The sequence below is a fragment of the Dermacentor albipictus genome, unplaced genomic scaffold, assembly GCF_038994185.2.
Source record: "Dermacentor albipictus isolate Rhodes 1998 colony unplaced genomic scaffold, USDA_Dalb.pri_finalv2 scaffold_23, whole genome shotgun sequence".
NCBI classification, from domain to species: Eukaryota; Metazoa; Arthropoda; class Arachnida; order Ixodida; family Ixodidae; genus Dermacentor; species Dermacentor albipictus.
Genome location: NW_027225577.1, coordinates 4928058 through 4950702, shown reverse-complemented (window position 1 = coordinate 4950702; position 22645 = coordinate 4928058). Strand labels below are relative to the sequence as shown.

General features: G+C 46.4%; 1 protein-coding gene across 4 annotated transcripts in view; it reads right to left on the bottom strand.

Annotated features, from left to right (window-relative positions):
• Positions 1 to 22645, bottom strand: part of LOC139052454 (alpha-2C adrenergic receptor-like) — a 744579-nt gene that overhangs the window by 181063 nt on the left and 540871 nt on the right. For all 4 annotated transcript variants that reach the window (XM_070529563.1, XM_070529561.1, XM_070529560.1 and 1 more), the window contains one exon: positions 13762 to 13858. The gene's annotated coding sequence lies outside the window, so the exon portion shown is untranslated. The remainder of the gene's footprint in view (positions 1 to 13761; positions 13859 to 22645) is intronic.

The following is a 22645-nucleotide window of genomic DNA, read 5'->3' as shown; positions in this document are numbered from 1 at the left end:
GCAAGAAGAAGATAATAATGACAAAAAGATCTGCTCGATCAGAGACGGCCGACTACCTGTGTTTTTGATCGTGCGCGTCTCCTTTCTTGTTCGGCAAACGCTTACGCAAGTTCTTTTTAATTTTGTTTTTACTGATCGCTTTTCAGCGATGCGACACCTCTCCCATTCCGCTGACGCCATGGCCTGCATCCTTCGCTTTGTAAGTGACAAATTCTGAAAGGTATAGTACAAAAGCCGCGTTCTTTCATCATTGCCCGTTTATTAAGGAGAGCTACAATGCGGTGAATTTGCAGTTCTGCCGGAATTATTAAAAACAAGAATGGGCTATAGGAAAGATTGTCTGGTGGCGTGTTTGGATGACTTGGCGTGGGCATCTTTGGGTTACGTATCTTACATGCAGGATGTCAGTTATAGGTGGGCGCCCTTCTTAGAGGGAAGCTGTTGTTGAAGCAAGGTGTAGTAGGCAATTTTCGTTGCATACATACGCCCAAAATTTTTAGTAAAGCTTAACTGAACAGTCCCTGAAGCTAGGGAACTGAAACTTTAAGGATATTTGAATTTTAATGGTAATTGTGTGGGTTAAGTAAGTGAGCGAGGTAACTAGGCTCAATGTGAAAAAGTTACCACTCATGCTTTGAATTGAGTCTCTGGGAATTATCAAGAGCGCGTCGTTAAAGAATCATCTGACGTAGCAAGATGAAGCTTAATTAACAGAAATAAAGATTTTCGAAAGAAAAACATACGGCCAAAATTTCGATGTTTTAAATTTCTTGCTGCCGACGTAATTATTATCATATATATGTTAAGTGAAGTTCTCTCTCAACGCTTGCCGGGGACTAGATAAAGGGTTTGCCGATGACAAACTGGTACGTCTTGGAGCGTATTCGTGTGCGAGTGCACTCGTTATGTGAGTGTCTGTTTCTTGTTTTTTAATGATAGCTTTATTTGGCTCTTCCCCAATTGACAAACAATACCGCAATGCTTATATGAGTGAATAGACGTCGTTAACCAATGCCTAAAGAAGTGCAGCCAGTGAAGGCCACCTAATGGCAAAGCAGACCCACTATAGCCAGCTGTAGCCATCAAAGGGAATTCACTGGCAAGGCAAGGCTACTGCTTCATGTCTGGCACAGTGGCTTTGCCAACACCACCACTACAGAGTCAAAGCGGCTCTTCGTAGCTTCAGCCAGTGCGGACTCAAAACCAAAACTAGCCCTAATTGTTTCCATGTGATGTTGACGTATACTCACCTCTGTTCTGCGTAAATAAAAGCAAGCTTTCTTCGTAGAGCCTGAACGTATAATCTCGGCTAACAGGAATCTCTAAAGCACACCGATCTGTTAGTCGTATGGGGACCACTATTTGATGTATTATCTAACTTATTTTGTTCAGGTTCAATCATTCAGCATGTAGCACTGGATGTGTGGCTGTTGTTGAACAATCCTCCTGAATGAGCATGTCGTGCTATGATTATTACAGAAAACTCATCAAACCAAACGAAACTTATCCAGCCTTTGTATAGCGTCAAGTAGGCATCACCAATTGTTACGGGATAAAGTAGAAGAACACAAAGTGTATAGCATCAAACAGCTGGTCTGATGTTATCAGACCAGATGATGTCGCTGCTACAACTGTAAGGAAATTGAATCAATAGACGATCACTTTTTATCATGCAGACAATATTGCCACCAGACAAGAAGATATCACTCGAAGCTCCACTCTGTAAACTTGGGTTAAAATTAGGCACACCAGTAGTATTATCATTCGGGGCCTCGACACTAGGCTATAGTCAGAGATGTTTGTTTCACAGTATTTGATTACTTAAATGAAACAAAACGATTACCCTGCTAATTATTGTATCTTTACTCTACATATAAGGTCTGCGTTCATTTCACCCAAATCGGTTTGTCAACATTCTTTACTAACATTAGTTATCTCCTTGGTTGTATCCATTTATAAGACTCATCTTTCAGTTAGTCTGACTGCTCACTCACATATTAGTCTAGTTATTGCATTATCTCCTTCCGTTTTTGTTTTGCTTTGCGTTTCTCATTTTCAAATAAGTTCCTTCAGCTATCTCGTGTCGCCCGATTAATGGCCTATCTCCCTTAGTGGGTACGAGCCGTGACAGAGTTCCAACGTCATCATCAAGCAGCGTAGACAGCACAACCGTTACCTCGGAAATGAGAGACGAAGGAAGAGGGGGAAGCCTGACGTGGCTTGGAAGGAGCGAGGGGTGGGGTGGCAGAACACCGCTAGAAGAGAAGCAAGAGGGGCGATCGAGCACTTAACGGAAAGGTGGTGAACAGGTGGCGTCGGCACCGAAGCCCTGAGCACCAGTGGTGCTACACCAGTCTGGCTTGATCCTCCACGCCCCCCGGCTGTGCGCCGTGGTCTCCGCCAAAGCCCCATCCGAGATCAACAGCCCATCATATGCTACGGGAAGAACCTCGCATTCGCCGACGGCTCTACGCTACGGAGACAAACCCTCAGCAGAGATGCTAGCAGTCCACCTGGGCCCATGAAAGGACTACGCAGAAGCTGATATGTAAGCGCCACATTGTACTTGACTTATTAGGGCATTTAGCGAGAAATGCGTACTGGATGCTGTAGGAACTCGTGAAAGATGTTTACGGGAAAGTGTAGAGACCAAACTGACAGCAGCTTAAGCGTAATCATTTATCCGGGATTATGTGGATTTGATGTGGACTTGTGTATTGTGTGTCAATATTATAAATGCGTCTTGTGTGTCGTTGCCTACATTCATGTCTTGTGCGCCAGGAACCATGACAAAATAGTTCGTGATGTTGAAGAGGTATGGAGAAAGGACTATGCAGGAGAGGATGGAAGCGTCATGTTTGGTGATAACAGAATAAATGAAAGAGGAAAAGGTACAAATACGTAGCGTACAAAGAACTAGCGGTTGATAGAGAGAGGATAAAACGCTTTCTTGCTGTTTTCAATGCGCCATTAAACCTCTCTACCAATCAGTTAGCCATAGAATGGTAGGGTGTTGTAGACAACTGTCGGATGCACGTCATTTAATTTATCTCTTTCATTAAATCCGAGGTAAGGTATGAACTTCTGTCACTGAGTATCTCTTTAGGTACACAGTGTCCGGAAAACATTTCCATTAAAGCTTCTGTCGCCCTCACTGCGTCGATGGTTCTGAGAAGAAGGGCATCCGGATATCTTGTGGCGGTATTTACCATCGTGAGCACGTATCGGTTGCCTTTGCTAGACATTGGGGTAATATGTCCCACAATATCTATGGCTATCCACTGAAACGGCGTGTGGAGATAGTTGACATCTTTCCCAGTGGTACTCGCCCAACTTGACTCTTCGGCATGTTTCTTTGACATTGGTCGCATGAACTTACATATATCTTCGTGTCAATGTGCCAAGAAAACTCTTGTATTATTCTTGCTGTCGTTCTTTTCACTCCTTTGTGCCCAACCATAATAGTACAGTGTCCCAGGTTTAAGACTGCACTCCGCAGAGTTTTAGGCACTGCAAGCTGTGAGCATTCTCTTGCGGAAGTGAATAAGCACCGCCTGTAATAATATTCCCCATGCATCTCTAACTGAAATGAAGTGCGACTTCTCATTCTTTTAGATGGGGTCCCTAGTTTTTCAAAACACTTTCATATTGATTCAGTATCTTTCTGTTTCTTGGCAATGTCAGCAGAAGTGACATCTAGCATTTGTATATCAAGTACGTTCAACTAGCGTAGAGGTCGGCTAACCATAGTAAAATATTTAGCGCGCACAATTTACAAGGACACAGTGAAGGGGGACACACGAGCACTCATGTGTCCCCCTCCACTGTGTCCTTGTCAATTGTGCGCGCTAAATATTTTACTATGAATTCGTACCAACTCGCCCAACTATCAGTTCTGTTGCCCTAACCACTCTAATCTGCACTGCTAACGCAACTATGCCATACTTCTTGTCTTCGGTGCATTGACATCCTTGGGGCGCATAATTGTCCCTGTCGACATGGCCACCTTCAGAGGTGATCTCATCTGTCACGTTGATGATCATTGACCATGCTTGCCTCTTTGACTTTCTTGACGGCCATTGGGAGGCGGGATCATCGAGGCGCCTTACTCCAGGCACGTTCCCTTATATAAGGTCATATAATGGTTCTTCTGGGCATTTTGCTGTCACCAAACCCGCATAGTGGTGTTGACACGAAGAATTTGGCCTCCGGGAGCCACCCAGTCATTCCGTTCGCAACGACTACCGATGTTTGCTCGCCAGTGAGTTCGGCGTCGTCCACTAAGCTGCTCCTTACCAGCACTGTATTTGTGTCATTATCTCGCAGGACCAACACCCGTCTTCCTTTTATGTCGCCATAACTACTGGTATATGCGGTCCTGCTTCATATGGCCTTTGTTCTTGCTTGACCTTAATGCCAGTTTTCTTCCAGTCATATATATGAGCTTTAGTTTCGCACTCTTAGTCCTTTGGATATACGGCACAAGCTGTCTTTTTTTAATATGCTCTGCACACGTCAGCCGTGTGTCCTTTCCTTGCGCTTGTCCGCGATCAGCTCCGACCCTGCAGTCCGCAGCTCGATGGCCCTGAGGAATGCAGAGGAAACATCTGTGAGACGGCTTTGTCTCGACACCAGCAGCACTTTCTTTGCGAGGGAACATTTGTGTCTCATAACGTTCCTCCATCATCCTCCCCAAGTTCTTCAAGCCTTGTGCTTGTATGAACTCGTTGGCAAAGATCGCGTATTCTCCTATACACTTCATGTTTCATTCCTTTAGAAAGATTGCCAGCTTCGGGCTACAGCAAGTCAAGAACTGCTCGATTACTACGCGATCTCTAACTCCGTCGTATGTTTTTTTTCGTGCAAGACATATCTATCCACTTGCCGAAGTAGTTACCCATACGTGATGCGAACTGCTTCGCAGTTTCCGCATCATGCGGTTTTGTACTGAGCATTTCCCTAAAAGCTTCCGCTGTTAATCTGGACCTCTGTAGTAGTGTGCTTTTCACCTTGTCATTGTCCAATTATTTTGACGTTGTCATTCTGCCATCCACAGTCAGTGGTTCTTCTGCCAAACAAACACTCAACGCCGTTGCCCATTCGCTCTTGTTCCGACCCTGATCAAGGGCTATCGGTTCGAACTATTGTAGGTACGCATCGAGGTCGTCCCTCTTCTCACCAAAAGGTGCCATTAGATCTCTGGGGCGTGTTTTCTGCGCGCGGGTTGATCCTGTTTCTGACGACACCGAAGTATCTAATCTGTTGAGTTCTGTACGTTGGATTCAGCTAGTCGCAACTTCAGTTCTAGCATCTCCTTTTCTATCTGTGCTTTTTTTCTTATCCAGTTGTGCCCGTCATTTGCATCTCTCATGTTCTTCGCGTGCCATTCCATGTGACGTCGCCCTCTCACCACGCAAGAAGTTAGTGAGCTCTTCACCCTTTTCCGCCACATTAGATAACTTCTCTAAATTCATGACTCGCACTGCTCGACAACTGTAGTGATGAGAATTCAGGCAGGCTCGCCACTATTTTGTCACGGTGCCCGCCGCACGAGACATTAGTATAGGCAACGACACACTAATGTTAGTATTATAATATTTGTAATACTAACAGACAATACACAAGTCCACATCAAATCCACATAAACCCAGATGAGTAGAATTGCTGTGAGTTTGGCCTTTACACTTTCCCTCTACTATATTTCACGAGTTCTTAAATAATCCAGTTGGCATTTCCAACTAGATGTCTTAATAAATCAAGTACGATGTGACGCTTGCAAATGCGCTTCGGCGTAGTCTTTTCGTGTGGCCCGGTAGACTGCTGGCGTCTCTGCTGAGGGTTTGTCTCCGCGTAAAGCGGGCTTGTAGACCATTGCCGCAGGCGAGGTTGTCCCCGTAGCGTAGGACGGAGACGTTGTTCTTGGATCGAGCCTTTGCCGGAGACCACGGGGCATAACGGAGGGGCGTGGAGCATCAAGCCATACTGGTGCAGTGCCACTGTTGTCCTCCTCCTTCTCAGGTCTTCGGTGTCGACGCCACCGGTTCACCGTCTTTATGCCAAGCACTCGATCACCCCCCTTGATTTTTCTCTTCTAGCGGTGTACTGCCACCCCACTGCTCGCTCCTTCCAAGCCACGGCAGTATTATTCCTCTTACTTCTCTTCTTTCTGAGGTACAGGCCGTGGTGTCTACCCTGCTTTTCCATATTTTCCCACTTGGTGCTTATATTTTGTCTTCTTCTACTTTAGTTCGTGACACCAATAGACAATGCTTCGCTTCGCATTGATTCCAACATGTGCGTTCGATTTCCATGTAATATGAACAGGGCCGGATTGAAGAGGTATCAGAAGAAAATTTGACGGAAGAAATAAATAAAAAAAGACATGGACAGTTAACGAAAGGTATTGCGGAAAAGAGTAACGATGTCCATATGTAAGTATGCAACACCCATAAACATGTGTGTACGTATGCGTTTCGACGTAACATGATATGCTTAAGGAGAATTACAATACCATCGCTTGCAAAGATATCTACCCAACGTTGGTTCTAAAGACATTTTTTGCGTGCTCTATAGCTTCTACCAAGGGCGAACCATTCTTCAAACTTCGCCCATGTAAAGGAAATAACATCTACGTTGAAAATTTGCTGTTGTGTCTTTATGTTAATAAGTGTTCATTTGAGAGCACTAATGCATTGACCGTACATTTAACGTAGCCGGGTCTGGCTCGTGATCTCTGGATCAGTCCAATGCACGGAAGCGGTAAGAGAGTGTATGAGGTCTGTGAAAAAGTGTCCGTATTAACAGAAAGGGTCTTGCGCTGGAAGCATTCGTTATAGTGGATGTCAGGCAATGTTAATAACGGACATGTTAGCAAAGACGACTGACCAATGGAAAACAGCACTTACGAACGGAAAGCTTTGTTGAATTGTGCCACAAGCTTCACCATACACTCTGAGTATAACGTACGCCTTAGACCTGTGCATAAATTTTGCTTTTATCTTGATGGCATAGCGATAGTGATCTTACATAGATATCTATTAAGTGAGCAGGGTTGTTTGCTTAAGGGCACCACTGCCCAGCATGCGTGCCCGCATTTAACGACTATACCGGTCTTGGAAACATACCTGTAGCTAAGTAATCGACACCACACCAACTACCACCGGTTTGTGTCGTCACAAACCGGTGGTACTCAAAAAAATAAAAATAAAAGTATAGAAGATGCTTGAGAAACCGACAATATTAGTTTTACGAGTTTGTCTTTTTAATATAGTCGAATAATAAAGGCAAAAAGCAAACCAATTTATGGTTCATCTTGCGACATTTTCTGGATGCATATGTAAGCCTTTAACATGCGATTTAGCAAGAGCAGTAGCTATAATCGGTGTTTGTTACGGAACCGCGATGGTAAACTGGTTTCTTTACGACAACGTAGCGCCTCGCCTCATGACAGATGACACAGTGAAGAAGATTTTGCTTTGAGTTGGGTGTAATAAACGAAAAGACAAGAATGGTGCGCAAAGTGCACCCGTTACGAGTGTTGCGGCCTAACGCGCAGTATACGACGGGTGCACGCCATATAGAGAAATGCGCCATAGCCAGAAAACCATTCAGCCGGGTTCGCGATGTAGGGCTCTTCTATAGTTTCACGACTGAGGCACTCAAGCGCCGGCGTGGAAGCACTTAAGGTTGCAAGTGAGTGCCATCTTGGCAGGAATAGGTGAACGTTGTAAGAAACGTTTCCTCGCGCATATTATGGGGAGAGACGGTACTATAACATTACTGTGTAAGGGTCTTGGTGGATGCATAGCGGCGACAATGGGTGTGGAGCATTTCCATCCGTATATAGTACTAGAACCGACAAAGGTATGTGTACACATTGCCGCGTTTTCATTGCGTTTTTCTAGCGTCTTATTCAGCATCTCGCATGAAGAGGAGCCATCTCGGCGCCCTTCTCCGTTAGGAACGCAGTAGCCGCAGTCACGAGACGAGTGGGTAGAGGGACAGCCTCCCCTCTGTGTAGTCGTCTTTACCAAAGTTGGAGAGAAGGCGTTAAGCCGAATGACATCTTGCAAGCGTCAGTGAACAACTACTAAACTGTACATGGACAATCTAGCTCGCAGCATTTGTTGCTTGCAACATTTGCATCGTCAATGGTACCCCGTCCATTTAGACAGCAATTTACTAAAAAAAAATGAGAGACAGAGAGAAAGGCACCGTTACCAGGATGCGAGTGCGCATTTATCTATATGGTGAAGATTTTCCACGCGGATGCTGGTAATAACTCTAGCGTTACACATGTTAACTGTTTTATGCAAGTTTGTGTGTAAATGCATGCGTGTAAATGTACGTGCGCTTTATGTATGCAAATGTAACGAATGGCTTGTGCCATAAGTTCATAGATTGCACTCATGTCATCCGTGCCACCCCCCTTTTTTGTCCATGTGTTTCTTGCGCAACCCACAGTATGAACATAGTCGGAGGTTAAGACACATTCGATTCGGATGGTTGGCGGCTTCGATACCACCACGCCAACAAATATTTACAAAGAGTGCCCAATAAGACGCCGTAAAGTCGTGCGCTTGCAAAACATTTATCCTATGCCGTTTTCTGGGTAGCATACATTTGATCACTAATTTATACGGGGCACGAGGTTTACGAAAAAATGTGAGTTGCAAGCTATCTGCCTAGGCTTCGCTGTAATTTAATTCATGCCAGAAATTTACCATTGCCCTGGAACCGTTACCTTGTAGTTTCTTGTGGACGAGTGTACACATTCAAAGCACGTTGATCGCAGCAACCTGCAGCTGCTTCTAGCGCCGTCACAAACTGACGACCAGGAGAAATGTAATACGACGCGCGGGAGACGTCGATCCGCACAGTCTATACCGGCGGTTGGCACGAACTCGTCCTCTCATGCAGGATGGTAAACATGCGAAAGACGACCAGCAGCCACGCAGGTAGACATGTATCTGCAACCCCCATCGTACACGCCTAAAGATGCCGGGTGCGACGACGGTTCCCAACACGCGGCCTAAGCGGCGAGAAAATGCGGCAGTATAGGGCGAGAACTGCGAGCATTTCCGTGACGGCAACGACGACGACGACAACAACACGGATAACTCTCGATTCGCATGCATGGCTGCTTCCGTCGCAAGGACAAGAGTAACAGCCGCGGCCTGAACCGTGGCTCGCTTCAGGGCCGTCGGCAGCGACGTTATCACTTATTGATAACGGCTGTTAGGTAACCGGTTGCCACCGCGGCCGCCGCCGCAGGAGCAGCAGATGCAAACGGCGACGCTGCGCAGACGCCACCACCGCCGTCACGGAGTCTGAGGCGGTGGATGACGGCGCGCGGGACTCCCGTGCCTCGACATCGACCCGCCACTGCTGGAGAGGAGGGAGAGAGAATAAGGAAGAGGGTGGGACAGGGGAGGCGACGAGGGAACTAGGGACCAAGGTGGAGGCGCTGCACCGTCAACACTGCTGCCTTGCTTCTGCCATCTTTTCTCCCTCCCTATGCCTCGCTTCCGAGAAGCACGCTGTTCTGGGCTCCCTTCCTAACCCACCCCACACCCGTTTATCCAGCTCTACTTTGCAGCAACCTTCTTTTTCTTGCACCCTTTTCCGTGGATCTCCGTCAGCCGTATAATTTCAGTGCGTTCGGAGAAATCGGTTAGCGTCGAGAGAGTGCCGTGCGGGCGATATATGCTTAACGAGCGTTTCGTTCGAGGGAAACGTTCGAGAGCCCCCTCACGAGGCCATACATAAGTGTAAAGTAAACATTTCAACTTTCGCCGGTTGGAACGTGCTTGCGTCAGCTGTCCGCGCGGATCAACTGCAGCGGGACGATGCAGCAGGCGTTTATCTTCGGCGTGAAGGCGACATTATATTGACGCCACGAGCTCTTTCTTCTTGCAAGTCGCAAAAAATTGCGCAGCTTCATTAACAAGATGATCCAAATTGCCAAGTTATTGTAAGGCACGGAATACATATTTTGTGTATAAAAAGCTAACACTGATAGACCCCATAAATACATTAAATAGGCTGCTGCTAAGTTAGTTGAGGCAAATGATCGCAAGTTAATTGTGACGTCATTATGCCTGACATTCGGCACTGTCCACTAAACATGGAGGTGGAATAGCTTTCGTATGTTTCTTTAATGTGTGAGGCGCTGCGTGTCATCTGCGAATGTCGTGCATTTTGGATGGTGACATGTCGGTGCCGTCGCGACGAAGCTTAAGGTTATTTTTAAGCAGGAAGATGACATGAACAATGCTGTTTAAGAAAGTATTCATCCGTACGAGTCAGTTATACGGATGTAGCAGGAAATGCCGGTCATGTTGCATGCTTTGTGAAACTTTCAGAACCACCAAGGTTGAACATTTGTAACGGTATAAAGAAAGAGGACATGCAGAACGGCGTCAATATTTCATTATTACGTATTCTATACTCGGCATTCTTTCAATAAATAAAAGGATTTATCTCCTCACGTGAGCAACAGCTGATTTCTTTCGACTGTTTGTTCATTCTTGCAGCAGCACTTCTGGGATTACTGTTAAGGTTGGTGCAGGAAATTAAGTTCGAAAAACTGACAGTAATCAGCAATTTGTTGCAAAGGAACGGTCAGGCTTTCAGGTTACCTTTTTGTCGCTGAACCTTTCAACAGCACATGAAATTACTAACAATTTCAGGCTAGAAAACCGAGGCTTATCAGGACGGAGTTCATCTGCGCCCGGTTTGAAAAGGCCAGCTGCCCCCCATATCACCCGACTTTCACCATTATGCATAGTCGTTTAAGGGCACGGAAACTGACACGTGGCGAGTCAGTGGGCGCTGCCCAAAGCTCCCACTCAATGGACGCCCGAAGGCTACATGGCGGCCACGTCAAGAGGCGCAGTGCTGTTATCAGTGACATTTGAGCAAAATCTCCAGGCGCCTTTTCTCCAGTTTCGCGCTCATGCTCTAAGGTCACCAGTGATTATCCGTAAGACAGTTTTCCAGGTTATTTCTAGAAGCTGTTCCTTGCGTTACAGGATTACGAGGTCGTCGTTACAAAAGAAAAGAACGCTTTAGGTTTAGTATTAGCGAAAAGAAAACCAAACGCACGTCATTACGAAAGACAAAGGCGGTGCATTAGGGATCCCTCCTTTCTCGTCCTCGTTAGTTTTTTTTTTGTTTTTCGATGATGACTACTCCGAAGGTGCCGTCGGTGCCGTCTACGTCGGAACCAAAGCCGCGCCCTTCCTCTTATCGGAGTTCCACGTACTTTGGTGTCTCGTTAAACCACTCAACGCGATATAATGGGCTTTAAAACCTGCCACCTATTCTCCCAGTTCGCGATTTCTTTTTTTTTTGCTCTTTTGTCTGTCTTTATCGGCTCTTCTCCTCTCGTTTTATTCTCGTGAACACGTTCTCGAACGAGCCCCGATTTGGTCCGCGGACCAGAAATTCGGGGAAGCAATTTGTTACAATGAGGAGGAGTTTTCTCTCGACAAGTCGTCTCCCGTTGGATGCTTTCATGGTGCTGCGAAAGAGCACGAAAGGACAGCTCCGCGTTCCTGACGTCAAACGTCAAATCGCCAGTTGTGTCAGTGTGCAACCCCTCTTGGGAACTTCGACCTTTCTTCGAAATGTGCGCGAACGTTGAGTTCTGGAGTATTAGAGGGGAGAGAGGTGCTTTAGCGCAGCTCTCTGCTCTTTCTCTTCCCCTTTCAGGCGGCTTCATGAAATTCCTGAGAGTGCCTGGTTAGGAAGGACCTCGTTAGCGTGGTCGCATAATCCTCGAGGGAGAGACAACACTTCTTGGAAGCGTATAGTGAAGTGGACCCGACCGGTCTTGAAAACGTGGCACTGTAGTTCAGTTAAATTAGGAAAACGGTTTGACGTCATGCACCGCAAGGCAGGCGCACGTTTAAACTTGCGGATGTTCGGTCTTTTGCAAGTGCTAGGTCTTTTGCACACATTAGCGTGCGTGCGTGCGTGCGTGTGTGTGTGTGTGTGTGTGTGTGCGTGTGCGCGTGTGCGCGTGTGTGCGTGTGCGCGTGTGCGTGCGTGTGTGTGCGTGTGCGTGTGTGTGTGCGCGTGCGTGTGTGTGTGCGTGCGTGCGTGTGTGTGTGTGCGTGTGTGTGTGTGTGTGTGTGTGTATGTGTGTGTGTGTGCGTGCCTGCGTGCGTGCGTGCGTGCGTGCGTTTGTAGGTAAACCCCACACGCACTACACGTAGAGACCCCATCCGGTCAGAAGGCAGACTACAAAGGAAATAACTCTGAAAAGAACCTGTTTGTACAGCGTTACGCGCTTGTGGCATAGCACGTCGACAAGCGAAACAGTCCGTGCAGAGTAGGCAACAGCCGAAGCAATCGAGTTGCACACCCCTCGACTTCCCATTTGTTCGGCGGAAATGGAAGTTGCACAGCGGGGTCCTCGCGCTGTTCGTTTCGCTTCTTTTCCTTCTTTCTTTCTGCACCGGGCAGTATCTGCGGTTGGCGGCTTAGCGAGCGACCGGCCGTATCGTGACGTGACGCGAACCACAATACGTATAACTAGTTACGTTCCACCCGGACATGCGCCGTATTTTCGTGAGTTCGAGCACCAGTCCGCTGTTGGACCTTGCACCCTTCCTTAGGCTGACATAGCGCGAAAAATATCCGCCGTATTCTTCATAGATCCCTTTCGAAATACCACTTCCCTCGAAAGCTGCATGGGTAAAGCTGCTAGAAATGGATTCCTAAAGTAGAACGATGCATCTTCCGTTAGCGCTCGCCAGTAGAATTATTTTCACTTTTAAACGAACGCGCTTAACCGCATGCAACACACTTCATAGTCTATAAAAAGTGGCTGGATGTCATATTCACGAGTGCTTACACATTCTCAATCGGAATAGCCAACAGTGCCGCATACCTCACTTCCGGATGTGATGAAACGGTAGAGTACCCCATTTTGTGACACTGCCCATATACTTCTACTTTGAATGACATGCTCTGCGTATATACATATTAGCCTCAGCTGCTTATGTGACAGTCCACTCTCCGATGCAAAGATCCTGGTGCCTTGGTTGAGCAACTCTGTTATGCTCAGGGCCACCAAAGCGTCAATGCGCGTCTTGAAGGCAACTGGGCAATACAAGCGCTTCTGACTTTATCTCAGTCAGCATTTATCTGCTGACGTACGCACGCTGGCTCACCTTATAATTTATTTTTCTTTCTTCCCTTTTCTTACGCACCATGTAGGGTAGCCAACCGGGAGCGGCAATGGTTAAAATTGCTGCCTTTCCTTTTGCATGCATATACAGGGTGACCCAGCTAACATGAGGCAGAGTTTAAAAATATGCGAATGCCACGCAGCCTGTCAGAACCAAGGTAACGTTGTTTGCCATCGCTTGGAGATACTCAGACGACTTTCTGTTTTCATTCTACCTAATCACACAATGAGTCTTAATTAATCAGCTTCTCAAATTTTATAGTTAGATGAAAAGTGTCAATGAGGAAATTGTAGAGCGACACGAAAAACTCCCGATACAGCCTTCTGTTGCTCAATACGTGCCACATAAATAGGGGTTTTGCGATCGTGAAAGAAACCCGCGAAAACACTCAAAGTTCCTCGGACGACCAGTCGCGCGGATATATATATATATATATATATATAGATAGATAGATAGATAGATAGATAGATAGATAGATAGATAGATAGATAGATAGATAGATAGATAGATAGATAGATAGATAGATAGATAGATAGATAGCAAGTGGGGGAGGCACACTCACCCGTGCAGGCGAAGAGGAGGAGATGCTTCAGACTGCGCTGGCATAATCCTCGGGGTGCGCACCCATGTGCGACAACAGGGTTCCCAGCGCCGTCTTCCTGCGTCGCAAAAGAGAGGAGGTTATCTCGTGCAGTAAGCGCGAAACTCGACGTATACACAGCGAAAAGTGCGGGTTTTGCTGAACACGAGGTCGCGTGCTCGATCCCCTGTGTCGGCGTGAACAGATTGCACGTGCACAGAATGAAACTTAAGCCGCGCACTCGATCAGATGCATGTTGGTGCGGGTAATGCGGGTTGTAGGGTAAAATCATGTACAGTCGCGGACAGAATATTACGGACCATGAAATCTAAGAAAAAGCTGAATATCTCCGCAACCTCACAACGCAATCTGGTATTTGCATTTTGGACCTCGACTAGAATATGCTAACAACGTTGTCGAGGGCAGTTTTACTGGTTACTGCTACAGGCTGCTCGGGATTTGAACGTTTTCAGAGATGCCGTGGTCCATTTTATTCTGTCCGCGACTGTACATTATTGCGGCAGAGCACCACGCTAATGAAACAAGAAGTCATGCGGTGAAATTAAAGTATAGTTATTCTAGGAAGAGGCAATTACGCTTCTTCTCGAACGCGGTAAACATAATTAGCGACATTCGCGCAAAAATAGATCTCTTAAAACGGACTTCATATCGAACACGTCAAACTCTGGGCACCTAAAACCAGCGCCATCAGTTCACCCACAGGAAGGCATTTGTTTCCCCCGTGTGCTTTCTGAGCACTTAATTTCTTTCGATAATGCGGCTGGGCATGCTTGACAGCATGTTTGGACGTATCCAGGTATAGAGTGCGACGCATGGCCCGATAGAGCTACAGATCCCAGCAGGTTGCTGGGCTATAAGGATAGGTCGCGCCGATGTGTTTCACCTCTGTACAGCTTCGTTATAACGTGTATAATGAAATCGTCGTAAAATTTTGTTTTAATTTGCATCATATATATTGAATTTATTTGATATGTCAAACTATTTTTAGCACACAAACCAGTTTGTAGATGCGGTAAACGCACCGTGTGCGTTCAGTGACGATGTCCTGGCTTCGTTGCCATAATTATCAAAAAATAATCAACAACTTTTTTTCGCCTAAATGCTATCGATGATTTCGGGGTATCTCTGACCTCATCCATAAAGACCACGCGGTTTGTTCTGGGCATTGGACGCTAATCACATTCTTTGTACGTGTTTGTTTCATACATTGGAAACAATATTTGCGCCACAAACTCTAAATATGGAGTCGTAAACGTATTTCGCACATTTAGAAGAAGCATTCGCAGCACCGTGAAGTTCTGATTTTGCGCGAAATGCTTGGTCCAGATTAACATAAATATATATGTAAAAATAGTGCTCACCGCATACAAAATGCCACGTTTTTCTAATTTAAAAAAAAATAGAAATTTATTTCTGACACCGAATTCAGCGCTCTCACACAATATACCTCCGCTTACAGTAGGGCACGACGTTTTTCAATGCGCACATAGCCTGCTACGTATGCGAGAGTCTCAGGTGCGTTGGAACGTGTTAGCCATCCAGAATAAAGAAATATATATAAAAAACATTCAACCCACGTCTCCGTTTTGAAATCCACTGCCACGCGCGGAATCAAGCCGCGTATATCACCACCATTTTATTCGCGCTCCCGCAAGAACCCTTCTTGATTAAACTCCGTCCGACACGAATCACTTAACGCAGCCGGCAACGGAAGGATCGAGGCCCGGAAAAGAAGAAATGCAGAAAGAAATAAATGTTCGAGGAAATATCAGAGAACAAAGTTTGTTTACAGCTGTCATGCTGTAAACAAACTTCACGCATACGTCATGCATACGCGCACCTCTGGCGCTCGCGACCATAAAGCAAACAAAGCTTGGCGAACGTTCTCACCATAACCGTGCAGCGTTGGGCCGGCTGATTCCCATATGAGGGCAGACTTTAGCAGTCTGTAGGTTTTCTGTTGAACTGTTCGTAGTATTGCCATTTGTTGGGCGTGGTTGGTAAACTGACTTGGAAAGCGTATTTAGCGCCAGCAAACAAGGGCAGAAGGGAGACGACATGGATTTAACGATGAACACAGAAAAGAGCGCGATGTACTAGAAATAAAATTCAGCATTGCCATTTGTTGGGCGTGTTGGTAACGCATTGTGAGTAGCGCATTGTGGTGTCGTCTCCCTTCTGTCCTTGTTTGCTGGCGCTTTATATACTTTCCATCGTAGTAGTAGTACAGACTTCCTTGGCCAGGGCTTGATGCGCAATTTTGCCTATAAGTGCTCTACCTACATCTTAAAAAGGTTTGATCGTATTCACAAAAAGGCTCTCGCGTTAAAGCTGTTCGAAGAGCGAGTTTTGGTTCCGGAAAGGGGTTCGTCTTGGATTCGAATCTCGGACCAGGACAAATTTTTCCTCAACTGCGAAGCTTTCTGCCCGTGAAACCCCCATGGGTCTCCTTTCTAGCTTCGTACTGCAATCGGGCGCACGACAGTTTTTCTCTTTCGAGTCCAAGTTCCAGCCATTCAGGATCTAGGACATAATATTAGCAAAAACGGCCGGGCTATTGCCAACAGAACGTACAAACGAAAGCATCTGTGGGTTCGGCCCCAATTTTTAAAGAAATTTTCTATCTGTGGACAACCTCTGTAGAGTTGCGATCAATATTCCTTGCTGGTAAATATCAGCGAGACGCATTTTCATATGGGGCTATAGTGGCGCTTACCAATGAAGAACTGCGCCCGTATTCACGAAAGAGCTCCTACGCGATAACTGTTCGTAAGATCAAATGCCAGTCACTTGATTGATTGGCATTCGATCTGACCCTGAACATCCTGTTAGCGGACGCAACCGGCCAATGGCGAATGACATCTAAAAAACCTTTGTGGATTCGGCCCCTGATTTCGCAAACTGTTTTCGCTTAAGATGTATACCCATATTGGCTATATATATTGGCTATATTGACTCCAGTTGGCTATAGTGAGTGGCTGGTGCGCTTAGCACCCACTACCGTGAAAAGCGCTTACTTTTCTAATCTCTAGAAACCTACAGGCTTTCATATTTAAAAACACGTATGCAGCAAATGCGGCATTACTATAGACTGCTCTTTTAGAATATGGATAATCTGTCTGTATATATACCAAGCCCCTTGAAATACCATCTACATTGCCCAAGAACATATGGTAATGCCATTCTATTTAACTGCTGCCATAAGCGTTTCCGCAGGCTAAATAGCAGAATACTTAGAGGGACGCAGAGTGGCCTATCTGCAAAGATGCTGCTATAGTTGTCTAAGACTTTCATACGGGCAATCACTACCGCTGTACCCTCAGAAACACTGGACGCCAATCGGTCAAGCGGCTACACAACGGCGTGTGCAAAACATATTGACTGGCCATTGACACGCTATTAATTACAAGTGCCCGAAATACGCATGAGCTGTTCTACAGTATAGCGACAGGCGGCAGTCTTAAGTGCCTAGCCGTAGACACACTGCGCCTTGTTCAGTGCGCGTGATTGTTCTGAATTCCTGTCTTCCCTCTCTTTCACTCCTTCGTTCTCTCTTCGCGTGTAGGGTAGCAAAGAGGACAGTCTAGTCTCTCTCCAAGCGCCCAAGTGTCAGCGAAGCACGATGAAGAAGGCAGGGAGGTCAGCCAGTTTAAATACCGGACGGCTACCATGTGCTGGAGAAAGGGCCAAAGGGAATGAACGTTGAAAGAGGAAGATTCAAAATATGTCTACTTAATGCCGTTCACTTTTAACCTACTTTAGTGTAGACGACGTCTAGAAATTAGGCAAAAGTGAAACTCTATAGGGATGCAAGTTCAGTAATACATTAGTTCATTACGGCTTGTAAAGAAAGCCTTATATGCAAGCAGAGTAAGCCTTTTCTTTATAAAGTCGCAGCTCCCACGACGCTGCAAGCTTTTGCTGATATTCGCAATATTCGCAGCTCCGTGTCGCATCACGTTTTCGCATTTCGTTCCAGCGAGACTGGATGTCGGCGCTCCTCAAAAAGTTAATACGATACGCGACAAAGCGTTGAGCCTTGGTACGTTGCCGGCTGCTGACGTTCAGCTTATTTTCACACGGCGACGCTGCGGCGCACCCGAAAGCCGCCACGCTGAAGTGCGCACCCGACTCTTCAGCCTCCTTTCCCACGCATACACCGAAACGGCGGCGCATTTCGCACGGTCAGCGTCAGCTTACCTTCGTTTTTTCTTTTTTCATTTACCTGTGTTCGCGCGCGGGTTTGTTTCTTTCTGAACAAGCTAGGTGGCACAGTCGACTCCCGCTGCAAGGAAGATATGTGTAGGCGTGAGTGGAGGCAAAGGTTGCACGGTTTTTGCTTTCATGTACTTCGCATTTCTGTTCTTTCCTTTCTATTTTACCCTCAGTCAGCTCAACCTTCGCCGCCGGAAAAGAAGAATAAGTACTAGCGCGGAGAAACCCAGTTCAGAATATGTATGTTCTACGTAGTTACTGATAAATGTTGCTGACAAATCGCGCACATTTCAGTCCCTAAAATATTGCGGTTCGCATAAAATTTCTTACAATAATACCTAGGCCGAAATCTGACGACACCCTCTATGCGACTTTCTTTAAAGGCACTACGCTTTTATCACAATGCGGAAATGTGTAAAAAGTCCGGCTTGTCTTGAAATGAGCTTGACCTAAAGCGGGGTCGGGGCAGCCCAAATGGGTATGCCTTGAAATAGGTTTTATAATAAATAAAGTCTGGCTGCTTCTGTTATACTTTGTAATGTTTTGTTGTACAGTAACGTTTTGTCAGAGACACAGCCAAGAAAGCAGTTGTCCGTGTAGGTCCAACGGGAGGCCAACGCGAAGCCAAGGTAGCCCCACGCGTGGCCTATTTTGACCCCGCAACTTCCTGTACTTAGCTTTGCGTTGGTGACGAAATTGCCGCCGTTTTATCTCGAAATCCAAATCTCCCACAGTGAATCTACGTCTGAGTAATTATGGAACTTAAATATTGCTTGCAGGGCAAGTCAAAGGTCGGATCGCGTTTCGTTTCAAGCACTCGATGATGCATGCATGCGAGCTTTAAATATAAAGATATAAACACCTGTACATGAAACGAAAGCTCTCGAGTGTGATGTGTCATACCGGCTTTCATTGTATTTACTGAAAGGACAATACAAATGTAGAAACTACTAGTCACTAATGAATCGTGGAGGCTGCATCTTTTGTAACACTACAGGCGCACTCAAGAAACATACATCGAGTAAAGGACTGAGGTAAGCACATGTCAAAACCTACAAGCGGAGGGACGAAACGTTATATGTAGTGAGTGCCGTTGATAAATAGTGGCAATCACCGCAAGCGTCCATACAGTAGCCAAAGCACTACTCGCCGCACTTTGTTCGTTTTTAGACACGTCATTGACGTAGAAAGCCATATGTTTGGTACGTATCATGTAACACAAAATTGCAGTGTGTCGCAACGTAGCGGCAAAGAATACCATAGTTAGGAGAGAAGAAAAAAAAAAGAAGTCGATAGGCGAGCAATCTAATCTACAAGTCGGCAGGTTATCGAACTCCACCCGTTTATACGCAACTGCTCGGTTGGCGTCCGGCTGTCACACGCGGAGCTCGCGGCAAAACTGGGCGCGCAGTGAGAGAGATAAGTTTCTTCGGCGTCGCCAAAGACGCTCTTCGAAAGGAACCGATGCGTCACTGTCGCGCGGAGCGCGCGCGTGGGGGGGTGGGGGGGGGAAGCATTTAGTCGCGTCGACGTGACTGGGATCACAAAAGCGGCGGCAAACTACCCGCCCGGCATACTTGATCAATCACCCGCGTTACGAGACGGCGAGACAGCCACATAGACAAACCCAGCAATGCGCTCGCGCGTTCACCCAGATGCGCTGTGGTGAAACCAACCCGATGCGTTTGCGTGAGTAATGAGGGTACTCTTTAGCTATAGGTCGAGTTAGAAGGGATCCCGCCGTTTGTCAGTACGTGCAGCAGCGATAGTGATGGAGCGCTTGTGCCACTGCGGGTATCATTGCCCAACCGCGGCAGCCAGTGGTCTCGCTTTGCTTGCGAGGCGCTCCTTTGGAGTCTCACTTTGCGGATGGAACGCTCTCACGGCTTTCCCGAGCGGCTTTCGTTGGCGACGCCGCTATAGCTGGGAGAGGGAAGAAAAGGAGGAAAGGATGCTGAGACGATCAACCTATATGCAAATACGAAGAGCTGGCTGCTGCCTGGTTTGGCATGAAGAATCGACGCCTACGCTTCGGCTTGCTTGCCGCCTGCACAAGGCTTGGTGGTCGTTATACTTTATTTTTGTTCATTTTTTCACTTTCTATAGACATTTTCTCATATTTATATTTTACGGCAGTTAGTATTTCTTCATCAAGACTACACTTTATATTCTGCAGTGAGACCGACTGCTGAAAACTCAGCGAATATTTTTTTTGTGGAGTTTACGGAGCGAGGTAGGTGGTGTCGCTACCACACAAGTACAACTGCTTAGCCGTCGGTGGTTATTTTACTAAAATTTGGACATCTTATATACAGGCGCCCGATATATAGATGCGTAAGGATTGATATTCTTACCCAACGAGAAAATACGTCCGTCCGGCCGTCCCTACGTCCGTCCGTCACTTAAGACGATCGCTTTCAAGCTAGAACTTGCAGCAAAGAACGACTACGTTAGCGTTGCCTGTCGCTTCAACGCGAACGAAGCGGCGAGGACTCAACGCGCACGAAACTCTCAGCACACGCCGCACCCTGCCCCTTTCACAGATCGTTTTCAAGATACGGTCCACGAGGCAGTATCATACGCAGCCGCAACCGGAGCACGTTTTATCACGATTCATAATGGTTCGGCGCGTATGGATAAAGAGCGATAATGGCTTTAATGATCGGAACATCATCAGCGCACCTGGCATCGCCACCTGCAGTACTTTGCTTGCGTTATCAATGCACCTTGCGCCACCGTCCACACTAGTTCGTGTCGCCGCAGCGCTATCGCTTGTACTGGCCGAATCAAGTTATCATAACATTGATAATGACACCGGGCTGCGTGGAGGTGAGCAAGTAGCACAATGCTTACGCATGCTTAGACAACTCCTATAATAGTTTCTGCGTGATTTTTTAAAGGTTAGTTCACGCTGGTGACGAAACTCTCTTTGTGGCTATATAGGGTCCATACACTGTCTTTAGACAAAGAAAAATCCACAAGTGCATTTAATAAGGTGTATTTCTGGGTCATACAGGCTGTCCAATTCGCCCTTTGCCGACATTAGCCCTCAACGAACTTTCAGCAGACATTATAGCAGAGCGTACGTGGCATCTTATGGAGGGTGTATTGCATTTTTCGAACGTTCATGCTTACAGTTGTCCAAGAAGATCCCTGATTACGTCACTGAGGCATTGCTGTATGCGGCGAAAATGATAGACGAAGTGATGATCATAATACACGACACTTTTCTTCCAGTATTTGTCACATATACATGTCCTTTCCAGTTGCAGTAACGAAGTTGTCGGTGAAGTGATATCTCGTCTTCCGAGTACTGAGCCTGCACCGAAAGGACAACGACCCGCTCCCACATCAAGGCTGCTATTTGATTCCTGCACATAGCTTTGTTATGACCGATCAGATAGCAGCAGTTGCTAAGAACTTTTGAAGTATTGCGTGCATTTAACGGACTCCTTTGGATCGTCGCATATGTACGCTACATACTCTGGTTTGGTCTTGTTAAATGGGAGGAATATCGAAGAGGTTGGAAACGTTAGCCCGCTTGTTTCCGGGTTTCTACCATACGCTGGTGGAGGGGAAAAGGACACAAAGAGAAAAGGAGAAAAAAAAATATCATAAGGCAACGCGCTCAGATGCACGACAGGTTGGCTTCGTTAGAAAGCCATAGCGTGCGGCTCTTGCACAATGCGACGCGAACACAATGACGGTAAAGGAAAATATATAAAAAAGCCGTAGTGATCAGGAACTCTGGTGAAGTTTACAAAACAATTTAGTCGACTTTATTTCAGCGAGGCAGATGTACATACAAACAAGGACATCGCCGTACTCTCTTGATATTCATTCCGGGTGAATGGAGAGAACGCATTCCGCGTTCACTTCGCCATACTGAATTAAGCTTGCGTAGTAAAATATACGCAGTATACGAAGGTTACAAACTAGTGAATGTAGACCCCGACAAAGTAACGTGTTGAATCACCTTGATGAAAAAACAACAAGAACGAGAGGGCCACAGAACCATTTACTACGGGAAGGGTATAAAGAGCAAAGGGAAACAAAGCTGCGAACAGATATATGCGCAAAAAGACAGAGGCACCGACTAACACGAACAAAAAAAAAACACACACACACACAAAGGTGCGAAGGAAAATCTTACTGCGGCCTTGCAGGCAGACACTGTCGGGGGTGTGCATATAGCAAAGCAACGCGGAGCAGCAACACGCACAAAGAAACATGGATTTTTACGACAAACGAACCGCGCAGAAACCCTGCTTTCTGCAAAGCTCTCACTGACAAAGTCAAATTCAGGAGGGACGGCCCGAGATAGAAAAAGAAAGAAAAAGTGTTCTCTTACATTAGTACTGAAAGCATAAAGCATAAAAATGAAATGCAAGGAAGACGAGAAGATAAAGTGCTGCCAGAGGCAAAATAGAACGATGGAGTCGAATATGCAAAGAAAGAAACAGAGAAGGAAAGGAAGAAAGGAAGAAAGAAAGCAATATATGGATGTACGTATAAAAGAACGAAGAAAACGGAGTCTGGCTTCTTCTACGGTGCTGCGCCAGCGCGGACAATGCAAACAGACCAATAAATGGAGAGAGCGCGGGGCAAGCGAAACAGGTTGGCGCTTTGC